Here is a 14820-nt window from a genome sequence, read left to right as displayed (position 1 = left end):
CTGAGAAGAACTTCGTTCTCTTTTCAGTATGGAACATCGTCTGTACAACTCGAAGTTTCTGTACGTTGTTAGTTGTTCGAAACCTCGAGAATGTTGTCGTAATGAATTTAGATAAATTTAAACATGTGTTCACGAACTTTAATTTGTTCGAGGTAGTAGTTTATACCACGTCGAATTGGGCACGTGGATTTTGAACTCTTATCCACACTAATGCGAGCATACAAACACTCAATAGTGTATAAATGTGTTGAAGCATTTGTTAAATGGATAAATTGAACAGTGACTGTGAAGTATGACAGTAGAAGTCCACGCACATTCGGATAGGACATCTTGGAACTTAAATGCGAGTTACTTTTGAATGGACTGCCAAATGCAGAGAAGAAACACAAAAATTAGTGTAAATATTCAGTGATTTTGTTAATAAGACAATATTCTTGTGTTTTACGAACTATGACATGAGTGCGTTAATCCTTGACATATTATGGTCAAGTTACATTTTCTTTTATGTTCATTCAGTCTACAAAGTGTGACATGTGCACGTCAATCACTGACATATCGTCGAGTTACGTTTTGTCTTATGTGGTAAATCATGTTAATCATGTTGAACTTGAGTGTGTTTAAACATGAACAGTTATAGCGCAAAGTGGAAAGCCAATATACAGAAATATTTCAACGAAGAGATTATCTTGTGTTAGATGTCGAACAAGTTCGAGGTGATCCGCAGACTGAAGTGCAATTCTTTAAGTACATTTCATCGTGGCACGAGTTCATCAGGAATAAGGCATCATATTATAACCTGCAAGATTTCACAACGACGTCCACATCTCTCTTCACCTGGATTCCACATGTATAGGAGTTCGATGACAACCAACCAGCCAACAACTCTTTTCAAACACACCAGGCAAATGCCGGGGCTGTACCTTAATTAAGGCCACGGCCGCTTCCTTCCACTTCCTAGGCCTTTCCCATCCCATCGTCGCCATAAGACATATCTGTGTCGGTGCGACGTAAAGCAAATAGCAAAGAAAAAATCTTTTCAATCCCAATATGGAAGTTTAAATCATAGTAGTATAATTGGATGGTTCGGCCGCCTCCTCCTCCTCCGGCTCTCGGAAGAGGCCTCCTCCTCAGCCAGTGGCCTCCTCCTCCTCCTCAGCCAGTGGCCTCCCAGTGGCCTCCTCCACCTCAGCCAGAGGCCTCTTCCAGTGCTGCCAACTTAACCTAACTAGCGCGAGATAAACAAAGCCACGTGCTTTTTGACAGACAACAACGCACCGCTAACCTCAGTACTGCCATCTTGACGGGCCTAAACCTCAGTAGTGCCAACTTAACCTCACAAGCGCGAGGTAAACAAAGCCACGTGCTTTTTGACAGCCACGTGCTTTTTGACAGATTTGTAAACAAAGCCACGTGCTTTTTGACAGACAACAACGCATCGCAAACCTCAGTACTACCATCTTGACGGGCCTAAACCCCAGTAGTGCCAACTTAACCTAACTAGCGAGAGGTAAACAAAGCCACGTGTTTTTTGACAGCCACGTGCTTTTGACAGATTTGTAAACAAAGCCACGTGCTTTTTGACAGACAACAACGCATCGCAAACCTCAGTACTGCCATCTTGACGGGAATAAACCTTAGTGGTACCAACTTAACCTAACTAGCGAGAGGTAAACAAAGCCACGTGCTTTTTGACAGCTGTCATCCGCCATCTTTAAACCACAAAGCACTGTGCTGCCCTCTTTATCGCAGTAGCTGCAAAATTCGTCACCTGTCATCCGCAGTGCTGCCATCTTGACGGGTCTAAACCTTAGTGCTACCAACTTAACCTAACTAGCGTGAGGTAAACAAAGCCACGTGTATTTTGACAGCTGTCATCCGCCATCTTTAATCTATAGAGCACAGTGCTGCCCTCTTTAGCTACTTACCTTTGAAATGTGGTGGCGGATAATTTGAAAAATGCTTTTTGACAGCAGCCATATTTGTACACCGTGCTGCCCTCTTTAGCTAGATACCTGTGGTGGCAGACAATTTCACGTGACAGCAGCCATCTTTAATCAAGAGAGCACCGTGCTGCCCTCTATGTGGTGGCGGCAATTTGAAAAATTCTACATTCTCTTGTTTGGAAACAAACCCATGCGCTTTTTTTTGACAGCTGTCATCCGCCATCTTTAATCCAGAGAGCACCGTGCTGCCCTCTTTAGCTACTTACCTTTGAAATGTGGTGGCGGCAAATTCTACGTGCTCTTGTTTGGAAACAAAGCCATGTGCTTTCTTGACAGCTGACATCCGCCATCTTTAATCTATAGAGCACAGTGCTGCCCTCTTTATCGTAGTAGATGTAAATTCGTCACAGCTGTCATCCGCAGTGCTGCCATCTTAACGGGCCTAAACCTTAGTGCTACCAACTTAACCTCACTAGCGTGAGATAAACAAATCTACGTGCTTTTTTTGACAGCTGTCATCCACCATCTTTAATCTATAGAGCACAGTGCTGCCCTCTTTAGCTACTTACCTTTGAAATGTGGTGACGGATAATTTGAAAAATGCTTTTTGATAGCAGCCATCTTTGAGCACCGTGCTGCCCTCTTTAGCTAGATACCTGTGGTGGCAGGCAATTCCACGTGACAGCAGCCATCTTTAATCATGAGAGCACCGTGCTGCCCTCTACGTAGTGGCGGCAATTTGAAAAATTCTACATGCTCTTGTTTGGAAACAAACTCACGTGCTTTTTTCTGACAGCTGTCATCCGCCATCTTGCATCACAAACCTCTGTGCTGCGCTCTTTAGCTAGATACCTTTGAAATGTGGTGGCGGCAATTTGAAAAATCTATGTGCTCTTGTTTAGTAAACAAAGCCACGTGCTTTTTTTTGACAGCTGTCATCCACCATCTTTAATCAATAGAGCACTGTGCTGCTATCATGCGGGTAATTTCATCACCTGTCATCCACCATCTTTAATCTACAGAGCACCGTGCTGCTCTCTGTAGTAGCGGGCAATTTGAAAAGTTCTGTTAGCTGTCATCCGCCATCTTTGAGCACCGTGCTGCCATCTATGTGGTGGCGGTAAATTCCACGTGCTCTTGTTTAGTAAACAAACTCACGCGCTTTTTTGTCAGCTGTCATCCGCCATCTTACATCGCAAACCTCAGTGCTACACTCTTTAGTTGAAATATGGTGGCGGATAATTTAAAAAGAAAAATTCTACAGCAGCCATTTCTCGGCGCTAATTGCACAAGATGGTGGCTATACATGACTCCTTAAAGGTGCTTATGCAAGATGGCCGCTATACATAGACTCCCTTGGGATGCTTGCGCAAGATGGCGGTTATACATGGCTCCTTTTGAAATATGGTGGCGGATAATTTAAAAAGAAAAATTCTACATCAGCTATCTCTCGACGCTAATTGCACAAGATGGTGGCTATACATGACTCCTTAAAGGTGCTTATGCAAGATAACCGCTATACATAGACTCCCTTGGGATGCTTGCGCAAGATGGCGGTTATACATGGCTCCTTATGAGACGCCCTAGAGATGCTTGCGCAAGATGGCGGTTGCTCTTATGAGGTGGCTTAAGGGTCCTTGCACAAGATGACTAGAGACGCCCTAAGGATGCTTGCGCAAGATGGCGGACGCAAGATGGCGGCTATACACAACTCCTTATGAGACACTTTAAGGGTGCTTGCGCAAGATGGCTGCTGCTCTTAGCTTAGAGGCTAACGTGTCGTGCTAGTTCGATTCATTAAATTTGGAGGCTTAAATGCAAAATGTTAAAATTCTCGAAAACGATGCATCGTAGAGCAAAACGGACAAAATTTTTCTGACCAATGATTTAACAGCTGCTGTTATGCATGCGGTGGAGGGCAATTTGAAATTCTATGTGCTTAATCAACAGAGCGCCCTGCTGCCCTCTTTAGCTGAAATGTGGTGGTGGATAATTTGAAAAATTCTTTTGACAGCTATCATCCTTAAACAATGGCGACTATACATAGGCTGTTAAGGCCTTATCATGCTCCTCCTCCTCCTCCTCCCCCTCCTCCTCCTCCTTCTCTACCTCCTCCTCCGCCTCTTATGTCAAGGCATAGCTTTATATCGAACAAGTTTAAACCTGCATCGCGAAGGCAAGCGCGTGCAGCGATAACATTATTGTGCATGTTTAGACTTTCGAAACATAAGAAGAGTAGAATCAAACGCTGTACTCGATACGACATGTGATCAGAACATTGATTGATGCGTTCAGAAAACAAAATAAGTGATCAAGACTAGAATCGAACACTGTACTCAATACATCATGTGTTTAGAATATGTCAGGGGATACGCTTGTTCTAAGAAGATCAGATTGAAACATAACAAGACTAGAACAGAACACTGTAATCGATGTTGTTAACTTCAACATGTGATCAGAACATTGATTGATGTGTTCAGAACACAAAATAAGTGATCATGACTAGAATCGAACACTGTACTCGATACAACATGTGATCAGAACATTGATCGATGTGTTCAGAACACGAAATAAGTGATCAAGACTAGAATCGAACACTGTACTCAATACAACATGTATTTAGAACATGTTAGGGGGTACCCTTGTTCTAAGAAGATCAGAATGAAACATAACAAGACTAGAATCGAACACTGTAATCGATGTTGTTAACCTCAAGATATGATCAGAACATTGTTTGATGTGTTCAGAGCAAAAGTACAATTTTGATGATTTGCGCAGCTAACTCGCTCGGTAAACGATGTGGCCAAAGTATAACTTCAAATTATTTACCTTCCATCATTCGTCTTGTGTGTAAAAATCAGTCGAACAAGTTATCGCATAAACATAGCTGAAAAAAAATCGTGATAGGGTATGGAACCCAGGGGTTACATCTTGTCAGAAGAGCAAAAAGGATGAAAGGACTCTTCCTCCTCCTTACCGCACATTCCTTGGCTAAAGGGCTAATAGGCTAAAGGGCTAATGGGCTAAAAGGCTAATGGGCTAAAGGGCTAAAGGTGCAACAACCTCGTCGATCGCTATCAGCAAGAACGCTTGTACTTTGTAGAAAATTAATCTTTATTTGTAAATGGTTTTATGTTCAGAACAAGGAATGGAACCTAGGGGTTACGTCTTACGTAATAAAATCCCCGAGGTGCGATGAGTTACGTTTTTCGAACTAGTGTTTGGAACACTGAACTTTTCAAGATGATAGCAGAGAGTTTAGCAATGTTCTGTTGTTGGATTTTAAATTCCGCGCTACAACATGCATAAGGTGGCAGCCTTGAGGTTTACCGCCGTAAAGATGGCAAGAGTGAGGTTAACAATGTTCTGTTGTTGAATTTTAAATTCCGCGCTATAACATGCATAAGGTGGCAGCCTTGAGGTTTACCGCCGTAAAGATGGCAGCAGTGAGGTTAGCGACGCTCTATTGTCCTTCAAAGTGAGGTTAGGGTTCGTCAAGAAGACAGCTGTCAAAAAAGCACGTGGCTATGTTTACCAAACAAGAGCACGTGGCTGTGACGTCACGGTCACGTAGTATGCCGCCTCAGCATGCAAAGTTTAATGTCTACAACTACGTAGTAAACATTCTGCTATGTTCACAAGATTTTTTACACATAACTATTCTTTATGCTTTAAGTTCATTCACATAGGCTATGCTAAGATAGCAGCACAAACACATGCGAACTTTGTACATTCTAATGGAATAAGTTTAGTACTATGTGCATCATGGATACATGATGTGTGCACGCATTTAAACTTGACTATACGTAATGCTGCTGCTTTGTTTACAAGATTTTTATACATTGCTATTCTTTATGCTTTAAGTTCGTGCACACACAAGCGATAGTCGTACGCTCTGGCAGGAGAAGTTTAGTACGACAGTCGATGCATACATTATCGATAGGTGATGTGTACACGCTTTAGAACATAGCTCATCTTTATGCTTTAAGTTCGTGCACATGGGTTTGGGATACACAAAAGCGATTGCTACATGCTCTAGCGGAAGAAGTCTAGTACGATAGTCGATGCATGTAAAATCGATAGGTTATGCTAAGATAGCAGCACACTTACATGATTTTAGCACAATCTAGTGGAAAAAGTTTAGTATGATAGTCGTTTCGTGCAAAATCATTAGGTAATGTGTAAACGCTTTGAAACAAGGCTATTCTTTGTACTTTAAGTTCATGCGTACAGGTTATGCTAAGATAGCAGCACAATCTAGCGCAAGAAGTTTAGTACGAGACATGCAAAATCGATAGGTGACGTGTACACGCTTTGAAGCATGGCTATTCTTCGTACTTTAAGTTCATGGGTATAAGTTATGCTAAGATACCAGCACAATCTAGCGGAAGAAGTTTAGTACGAGATTCGATGCATGCAAAATCGATAGGTGATGTGTACACACTTTGAAACATAGCTATTCTTTGTACTTTAAGTTCATGTGTATGAGTTATGCTAAGATAGCAGCACAACCTAGCGGAAGAAGTTTTGTACGAGAGTCGATACATGTAAAGTCGATAGGTAATGTGTACACGCTTTGAAACATGGCTATTCTTTGTACCTTAAAGTCATGCGTATAGGTTATGCTAAGATAGCAGCACAATCTAGCGGAAGAAGTTTAGTATGATATTCGATACATACATTATCGATAGGTAATGTGTACACGCTTTGAAACAAGGCTATTCTTTGTACTTTAAGTTCATGCGTCTTAGTTATGCTCGCGATAGTCGATGCATGTAAAATCGATAGGTTATGCTAAGATAGCAGCACACTTACACGATTTTAGCACAATCTCGTGGAAGAAGTTTAGTACGAGAGTCGATGCTTGCAAAATCATTAGGTAATGTGTACACGCTTTGAAACAAGGCTATTCTTTGTACTTTAAGTTCATGCGTCTTAGTTATGCTAAGATGGCAGCACAATCTATCTGAAGAAGTTTTGCACGAGAGTCGATACATGCAAAATCGATAGTTGATGATTACACGCTTTGAAACATGACTATTCATTGTACTTTAAGTTCATGGGTATAGGTTATGCTAAGATAGTAGCACAATCTAGCGGAAGAAATTTAGTACAAGATTCGATGAATGCAAAATCAATAAGTAATGTGTACACGCTTTGAAACATGGCTATTCTTTATACTTTAAGTTCATGTGTATAAGTTATGCTAAGATAGCAGCACAACCTAGCGGAAGAAGTTTAGTACGATATTTGTTGCATGCAAAGTCGATAGGTAATGTGTACACGCTTTGAAACATGGCTATTCTTTGTACCTTAAGGTCATGCGTATACGTTACGCTAAGATAGCAGCACAATCTAGCGGAAGAAGTTTAGTACGAGAGTCGATGCTTGCAAAATCGATAGGTAATGTGTACGCGTTTTGAGACATAGCTATTCTTTGTTCTTTAAGTTCATGCGTCTTAGTTATGCTGAGATAGCAGCACAATCTACCTGCAGAAGTTTAGTACGAGAGTCGATACATGCAAATTCGATAGTTGATGTGTACACGCTTTGAAACATGACTATTCATTGTACTTTAAGTTCATGGGTATAGGTTATGCTAAGATAGCAGCACAATCTAGCGGAAGAAATTTAGTACGATATTTGATGCATGCAAAATCAATAAGTAATGTGTACCCGCTTTGAAACATGGCTATTCTTTGTACTTTAAGATCATGTGTATAAGTTACGCTAAGATAGCAGCACAACCTAGCGGAAGAAGTTTAGTACGATATTTGTTGCATGCAAAGTCGATAGGTAATGTGTACACGGTTTGAAACATGGCTATTCTTTGTACCTTAAGGTCACGCGTATAGGTTATGCTAAGATAGCAGCACAATCTAGCGGAAGAAGTTTAGTACAAGAGTCGATGTGTGCAAAATCGATAGGTGATGTGTACACGCTTTGAAACATGGCTATTCATTGTACTTTAATTTTATGGGTATAGGTTATGCTAAGATAGCAGCACGATCTAGCGGGTGAAGTTTAGTTCGATGGTCGATGCATGTAAAATCGATAGGTCATGTGTACACGCTTTGAAACATAGCAATTCATACTGCTGCTCTGTTCCCAAGACTTTTAAGCATAGCTAACCCTAATACTGCTCTTAACGACGTCGAGCTAAGGATTGATTACGTAACCGTGACGTCACAGCCACGTGCTCTTGTTTGGTAAACATAGCCACGTGCTTTTTTGACAGCTGTCTTCTTGACGAACCCTAACCTCACTTTGAAGGACAATAGAGCGTCGCTAACCTCACCGCTGCCATCTTTACGGCGGTAAACCTCAAGGCTGCCACCTTATGCATGTTATAGCGCGGAATTTAAAATTCAACAACAGAACATTGTTAACCTCACTCTTGCCATCTTTACGGCGGTAAACCTCAAGGCTGCCACCTTATGCATGTTGTAGCGCGGAATTTAAAATCCAACAACAGAACATTGCTAAACTCTCTGCTATCATCTTGAAAAGTTCAGTGTTCCAAACACTAGTTCGAAAAACGTAACTCATCGCACCTCGGGGATTTTATTACGTAAGACGTAACCCCTAGGTTCCATTCCTTGTTCTGAACATAAAACCATTTACAAATAAAGATTAATTTTCTACAAAGTACAAGCGTTCTTGCTGATAGCGATCGACGAGGTTGTTGCACCTTTAGCCCTTTAGCCCATTAGCCCTTTAGCCCATTAGCCCTTTAGCCTATTAGCCCTTTAGCCAAGGAATGTGCGGTAAGGAGGAGGAAGAGTCCTTTCATCCTTTTTGCTCTTCTGACAAGATGTAACCCCTGGGTTCCATACCCTATCACGATTTTTTTTCAGCTATGTTTATGCGATAACTTGTTCGACTGATTTTTACACACAAGACGAATGATGGAAGGTAAATAATTTGAAGTTATACTTTGGCCACATCGTTTACCGAGCGAGTTAGCTGCGCAAATCATCAAAATTGTACTTTTGCTCTGAACACATCAAACAATGTTCTGATCATATCTTGAGGTTAACAACATCGATTACAGTGTTCGATTCTAGTCTTGTTATGTTTCATTCTGATCTTCTTAGAACAAGGGTACCCCCTAACATGTTCTAAATACATGTTGTATTGAGTACAGTGTTCGATTCTAGTCTTGATCACTTATTTCGTGTTCTGAACACATCGATCAATGTTCTGATCACATGTTGTATCGAGTACAGTGTTCGATTCTAGTCATGATCACTTATTTTGTGTTCTGAACACATCAATCAATGTTCTGATCACATGTTGAAGTTAACAACATCGATTACAGTGTTCTGTTCTAGTCTTGTTATGTTTCAATCTGATCTTCTTAGAACAAGCGTATCCCCTGACATATTCTAAACACATGATGTATTGAGTACAGTGTTCGATTCTAGTCTTGATCACTTATTTTGTTTTCTGAACGCATCAATCAATGTTCTGATCACATGTCGTATCGAGTACAGCGTTTGATTCTACTCTTCTTATGTTTCGAAAGTCTAAACATGCACAATAATGTTATCGCTGCACGCGCTTGCCTTCGCGATGCAGGTTTAAACTTGTTCGATATAAAGCTATGCCTTGACATAAGAGGCGGAGGAGGAGGTAGAGAAGGAGGAGGAGGAGGGGGAGGAGGAGGAGGAGGAGCATGATAAGGCCTTAACAGCCTATGTATAGTCGCCATTGTTTAAGGATGATAGCTGTCAAAAGAATTTTTCAAATTATCCACCACCACATTTCAGCTAAAGAGGGCAGCAGGGCGCTCTGTTGATTAAGCACATAGAATTTCAAATTGCCCTCCACCGCATGCATAACAGCAGCTGTTAAATCATTGGTCAGAAAAATTTTGTCCGTTTTGCTCTACGATGCATCGTTTTCGAGAATTTTAACATTTTGCATTTAAGCCTCCAAATTTAATGAATCGAACTAGCACGACACGTTAGCCTCTAAGCTAAGAGCAGCAGCCATCTTGCGCAAGCACCCTTAAAGTGTCTCATAAGGAGTTGTGTATAGCCGCCATCTTGCGTCCGCCATCTTGCGCAAGCATCCTTAGGGCGTCTCTAGTCATCTTGTGCAAGGACCCTTAAGCCACCTCATAAGAGCAACCGCCATCTTGCGCAAGCATCTCTAGGGCGTCTCATAAGGAGCCATGTATAACCGCCATCTTGCGCAAGCATCCCAAGGGAGTCTATGTATAGCGGTTATCTTGCATAAGCACCTTTAAGGAGTCATGTATAGCCACCATCTTGTGCAATTAGCGTCGAGAGATAGCTGATGTAGAATTTTTCTTTTTAAATTATCCGCCACCATATTTCAAAAGGAGCCATGTATAACCGCCATCTTGCGCAAGCATCCCAAGGGAGTCTATGTATAGCGGCCATCTTGCATAAGCACCTTTAAGGAGTCATGTATAGCCACCATCTTGTGCAATTAGCGCCGAGAAATGGCTGCTGTAGAATTTTTCTTTTTAAATTATCCGCCACCATATTTCAACTAAAGAGTGTAGCACTGAGGTTTGCGATGTAAGATGGCGGATGACAGCTGACAAAAAAGCGCGTGAGTTTGTTTACTAAACAAGAGCACGTGGAATTTACCGCCACCACATAGATGGCAGCACGGTGCTCAAAGATGGCGGATGACAGCTAACAGAACTTTTCAAATTGCCCGCTACTACAGAGAGCAGCACGGTGCTCTGTAGATTAAAGATGGTGGATGACAGGTGATGAAATTACCCGCATGATAGCAGCACAGTGCTCTATTGATTAAAGATGGTGGATGACAGCTGTCAAAAAAAAAGCACGTGGCTTTGTTTACTAAACAAGAGCACATAGATTTTTTCAAATTGCCGCCACCACATTTCAAAGGTATCTAGCTAAAGAGCGCAGCACAGAGGTTTGTGATGCAAGATGGCGGATGACAGCTGTCAGAAAAAAGCACGTGAGTTTGTTTCCAAACAAGAGCATGTAGAATTTTTCAAATTGCCGCCACTACGTAGAGGGCAGCACGGTGCTCTCATGATTAAAGATGGCTGCTGTCACGTGGAATTGCCTGCCACCACAGGTATCTAGCTAAAGAGCGCAGCACGGTGCTCAAAGATGGCTGCTATCAAAAAGCATTTTCCAAATTATCCGTCACCACATTTCAAAGGTAAGTAGCTAAAGAGGGCAGCACTGTGCTCTATAGATTAAAGATGGTGGATGACAGCTGTCAAAAAAAGCACGTAGATTTGTTTATCTCACGCTAGTGAGGTTAAGTTGGTAGCACTAAGGTTTAGGCCCGTTAAGATGGCAGCACTGCGGATGACAGCTGTGACGAATTTACATCTACTACGATAAAGAGGGCAGCACTGTGCTCTATAGATTAAAGATGGCGGATGTCAGCTGTCAAGAAAGCACATGGCTTTGTTTCCAAACAAGAGCACGTAGAATTTGCCGCCACCACATTTCAAAGGTAAGTAGCTAAAGAGGGCAGCACGGTGCTCTCTGGATTAAAGATGGCGGATGACAGCTGTCAAAAAAAAGCGCATGGGTTTGTTTCCAAACAAGAGAATGTAGAATTTTTCAAATTGCCGCCACCACATAGAGGGCAGCACGGTGCTCTCTTGATTAAAGATGGCTGCTGTCACGTGAAATTGTCTGCCACCACAGGTATCTAGCTAAAGAGGGCAGCACGGTGTACAAATATGGCTGCTGTCAAAAAGCATTTTTCAAATTATCCGCCACCACATTTCAAAGGTAAGTAGCTAAAGAGGGCAGCACTGTGCTCTATAGATTAAAGATGGCGGATGACAGCTGTCAAAATACACGTGGCTTTGTTTACCTCACGCTAGTTAGGTTAAGTTGGTAGCACTAAGGTTTAGACCCGTCAAGATGGCAGCACTGCGGATGACAGGTGACGAATTTTGCAGCTACTGCGATAAAGAGGGCAGCACAGTGCTTTGTGGTTTAAAGATGGCGGATGACAGCTGTCAAAAAGCACGTGGCTTTGTTTACCTCTCGCTAGTTAGGTTAAGTTGGTACCACTAAGGTTTATTCCCGTCAAGATGGCAGTACTGAGGTTTGCGATGCGTTGTTGTCTGTCAAAAAGCACGTGGCTTTGTTTACAAATCTGTCAAAAGCACGTGGCTGTCAAAAAACACGTGGCTTTGTTTACCTCTCGCTAGTTAGGTTAAGTTGGCACTACTGGGGTTTAGGCCCGTCAAGATGGTAGTACTGAGGTTTGCGATGCGTTGTTGTCTGTCAAAAAGCACGTGGCTTTGTTTACAAATCTGTCAAAAAGCACGTGGCTGTCAAAAAGCACGTGGCTTTGTTTACCTCGCGCTTGTGAGGTTAAGTTGGCACTACTGAGGTTTAGGCCCGTCAAGATGGCAGTACTGAGGTTAGCGGTGCGTTGTTGTCTGTCAAAAAGCACGTGGCTTTGTTTATCTCGCGCTAGTTAGGTTAAGTTGGCAGCACTGGAAGAGGCCTCTGGCTGAGGTGGAGGAGGCCACTGGGAGGCCACTGGCTGAGGAGGAGGAGGAGGTGGCCACTGGGAGGCCACTGGCTGAGGAGGAGGAGGAGGCCACTGGCTGAGGAGGAGGCCTCTTCCGAGAGCCGGAGGAGGAGGAGGCGGCCGAACCATCCAATTATACTACTAATCATGGAGGGGAGCTGAAGAGTAAGACATGTCGTAAAGGACTTCAAAAAGGCACAGCAATGAGTTACGAATCTCGGAGAACGCCATGAACACATGGTGGGGGCATACATGATCGTATGTGAGTTTGTTTTATCCTAGTTATTGTTTTTCTGAAGTGAAATCATATCGTATTAAATTGCCACAAATTCCAGCATAACATTGGATTACATGATGACAGCGATGATGTTTCTTGTATGAGTATTTTGGAGTTAAATTAACATATATTTTTCGAGTTCTATTTTGAGTGTGAAATTTAGATTCAGAATACTTTTTTATATATGCAAAATTCTCACTTTGGTGACAGTACATGCAAATTAACGTAAGCTTATTTTGGACTGGAAATTAACATATAAATATATTTATGAATTACATGGAGGAGTGTGATATCAGTAATTTAAGCATATTTGGCCTGTTTTCATAAGATGGCCATGGAGTAATAAAATATATGGTTTAAAGGTATTTAAATCAAACAATAAAGGACATTCAAGTGACTTGAATGTTAATAAAGTGAAGAACTTAATAACTGAAATATTATAAAAAGAGGAAGTGAAGCCACAGTTGAGTGAAAAACTTATGTTCTGTTATTCGTTTGAAAGACAAGAGCAGGTAAATTATTAATCAATAACATTTATGATGTCTGTTATGCTTGGCACAACGTTGGATTTGTGATGGAATGTCATTTTCAACATTTTTGTCTTTCATAAGATATATTTATATTCTTGGATGTCAGTTTTATTTCCTTTTTCATTTAAACTATAACCTTCTCTTTGTGTAACCAGCCATCCTATGCACTCATTGTTCAATACTGACCCGTATTGACCGGAGATTCCATGCATTCCTTTTAGGGCACAATATATACGAGTATATTACTGATATTGTCTGTATAAGCCATACACTAAATAAGAAAACATTTCCCTACTGCCGGACTGGCCTCAGCTGTTTTGCCAGCAGCTTTGGTATGCCTTGTCTAATCCACAATTCGAATGATTCCTTCTGAAAGCCACTTGCATTGCTCCTCACGCCCAAACAGTTCAAATATCTGTTCTTAAGCTCGACGGTGCACGACAGAGGAGCCTTGCTAACATCAAAGTTTTGTGGTGGTGCTTTGTTTCCGACCTTATGCAATTTGCTTGTGATCTTTACTAGAAGCAGTTCATGGTTTGAACCCCATTCTAGTCTAGAGAACGTTTTAACAGATTGGACTGAGCAGCAGATAATATAATCGACTTGTTGCTATTATTGCTTTCACGGCCCGTACTTATAGACATGATATAGGGTTTTGGGCTTATGCTGTGCCAATAAAATAAGGTGAAATTCTTTCTCTGCGTCGTCAGAAAAATCTCGACTGTACTCGAGAAAGGCTTCCAAATAATAATGAGCTTTGAATTTAGACGTTACCCAATAGAAGTGGAAATGGTACGTTCATTCGTCACCAGATCGCTCCTCGGACGCGGTACAGTGCTAGCGTTCGAAGCGGAAGCTGACGGAACTATAAGAATCAGTCTGAGAGGGTCACATAACATAACAGGCGTACGCTCATATGAAGGTATGACATTGACACAAGTCTGGAATAAAACATCTGGCGATGAGGAACGTACGCATTTGGAAAACACCAAAACGAAATAACAATAGTGAAGGGCCAAGGAAGGGAACTAGTTACGTAAATTCTTAACGGCGACAACCAGTATTACTTAATTGATAGCCTCACCTGCTATACTGAATAGGGGCCTTGTGCGAAGATGGGAAGATTGGAAGGGATAAACAAGGCAGAGGCAAAGAAGCGGCCCTGGACTTAAGTTAGGTACTATCCAGGCATTTGTCTGGAGGAGAAGTGGTAAACGACGGAAAGCGACTTCGAGGATGGCTCAGATAGGAATCGAACCCACCTATACTCAGTTGACCACCCGAGGCTGAGTGGGCCCGCTTCCAGATATCGTACAAATTTTCAAATTTCGTGACAGAGCCCGGAATGGAGCCCGAGCCTCCAGGGATGGCAGCTAATCACACTAGCCACTACACTACAAGGGCGGACATTCTTCTTCTTCTTCTTCTTCTTCTTCTTCTTCTTCTTCTTATTATTATTATTATTATTATTATTTACTTTGCATACTTTCGTGGTAATGATATCCAAGCAATTGTACAGACTTTAGAAAATCAAAGCACAATAAACCTT

Source organism: Anabrus simplex, chromosome 11, assembly GCF_040414725.1.
Source record: "Anabrus simplex isolate iqAnaSimp1 chromosome 11, ASM4041472v1, whole genome shotgun sequence".
Taxonomy (NCBI): Eukaryota; Metazoa; Arthropoda; class Insecta; order Orthoptera; family Tettigoniidae; genus Anabrus; species Anabrus simplex.
Note: the sequence above shows the minus strand (reverse complement) of the source record.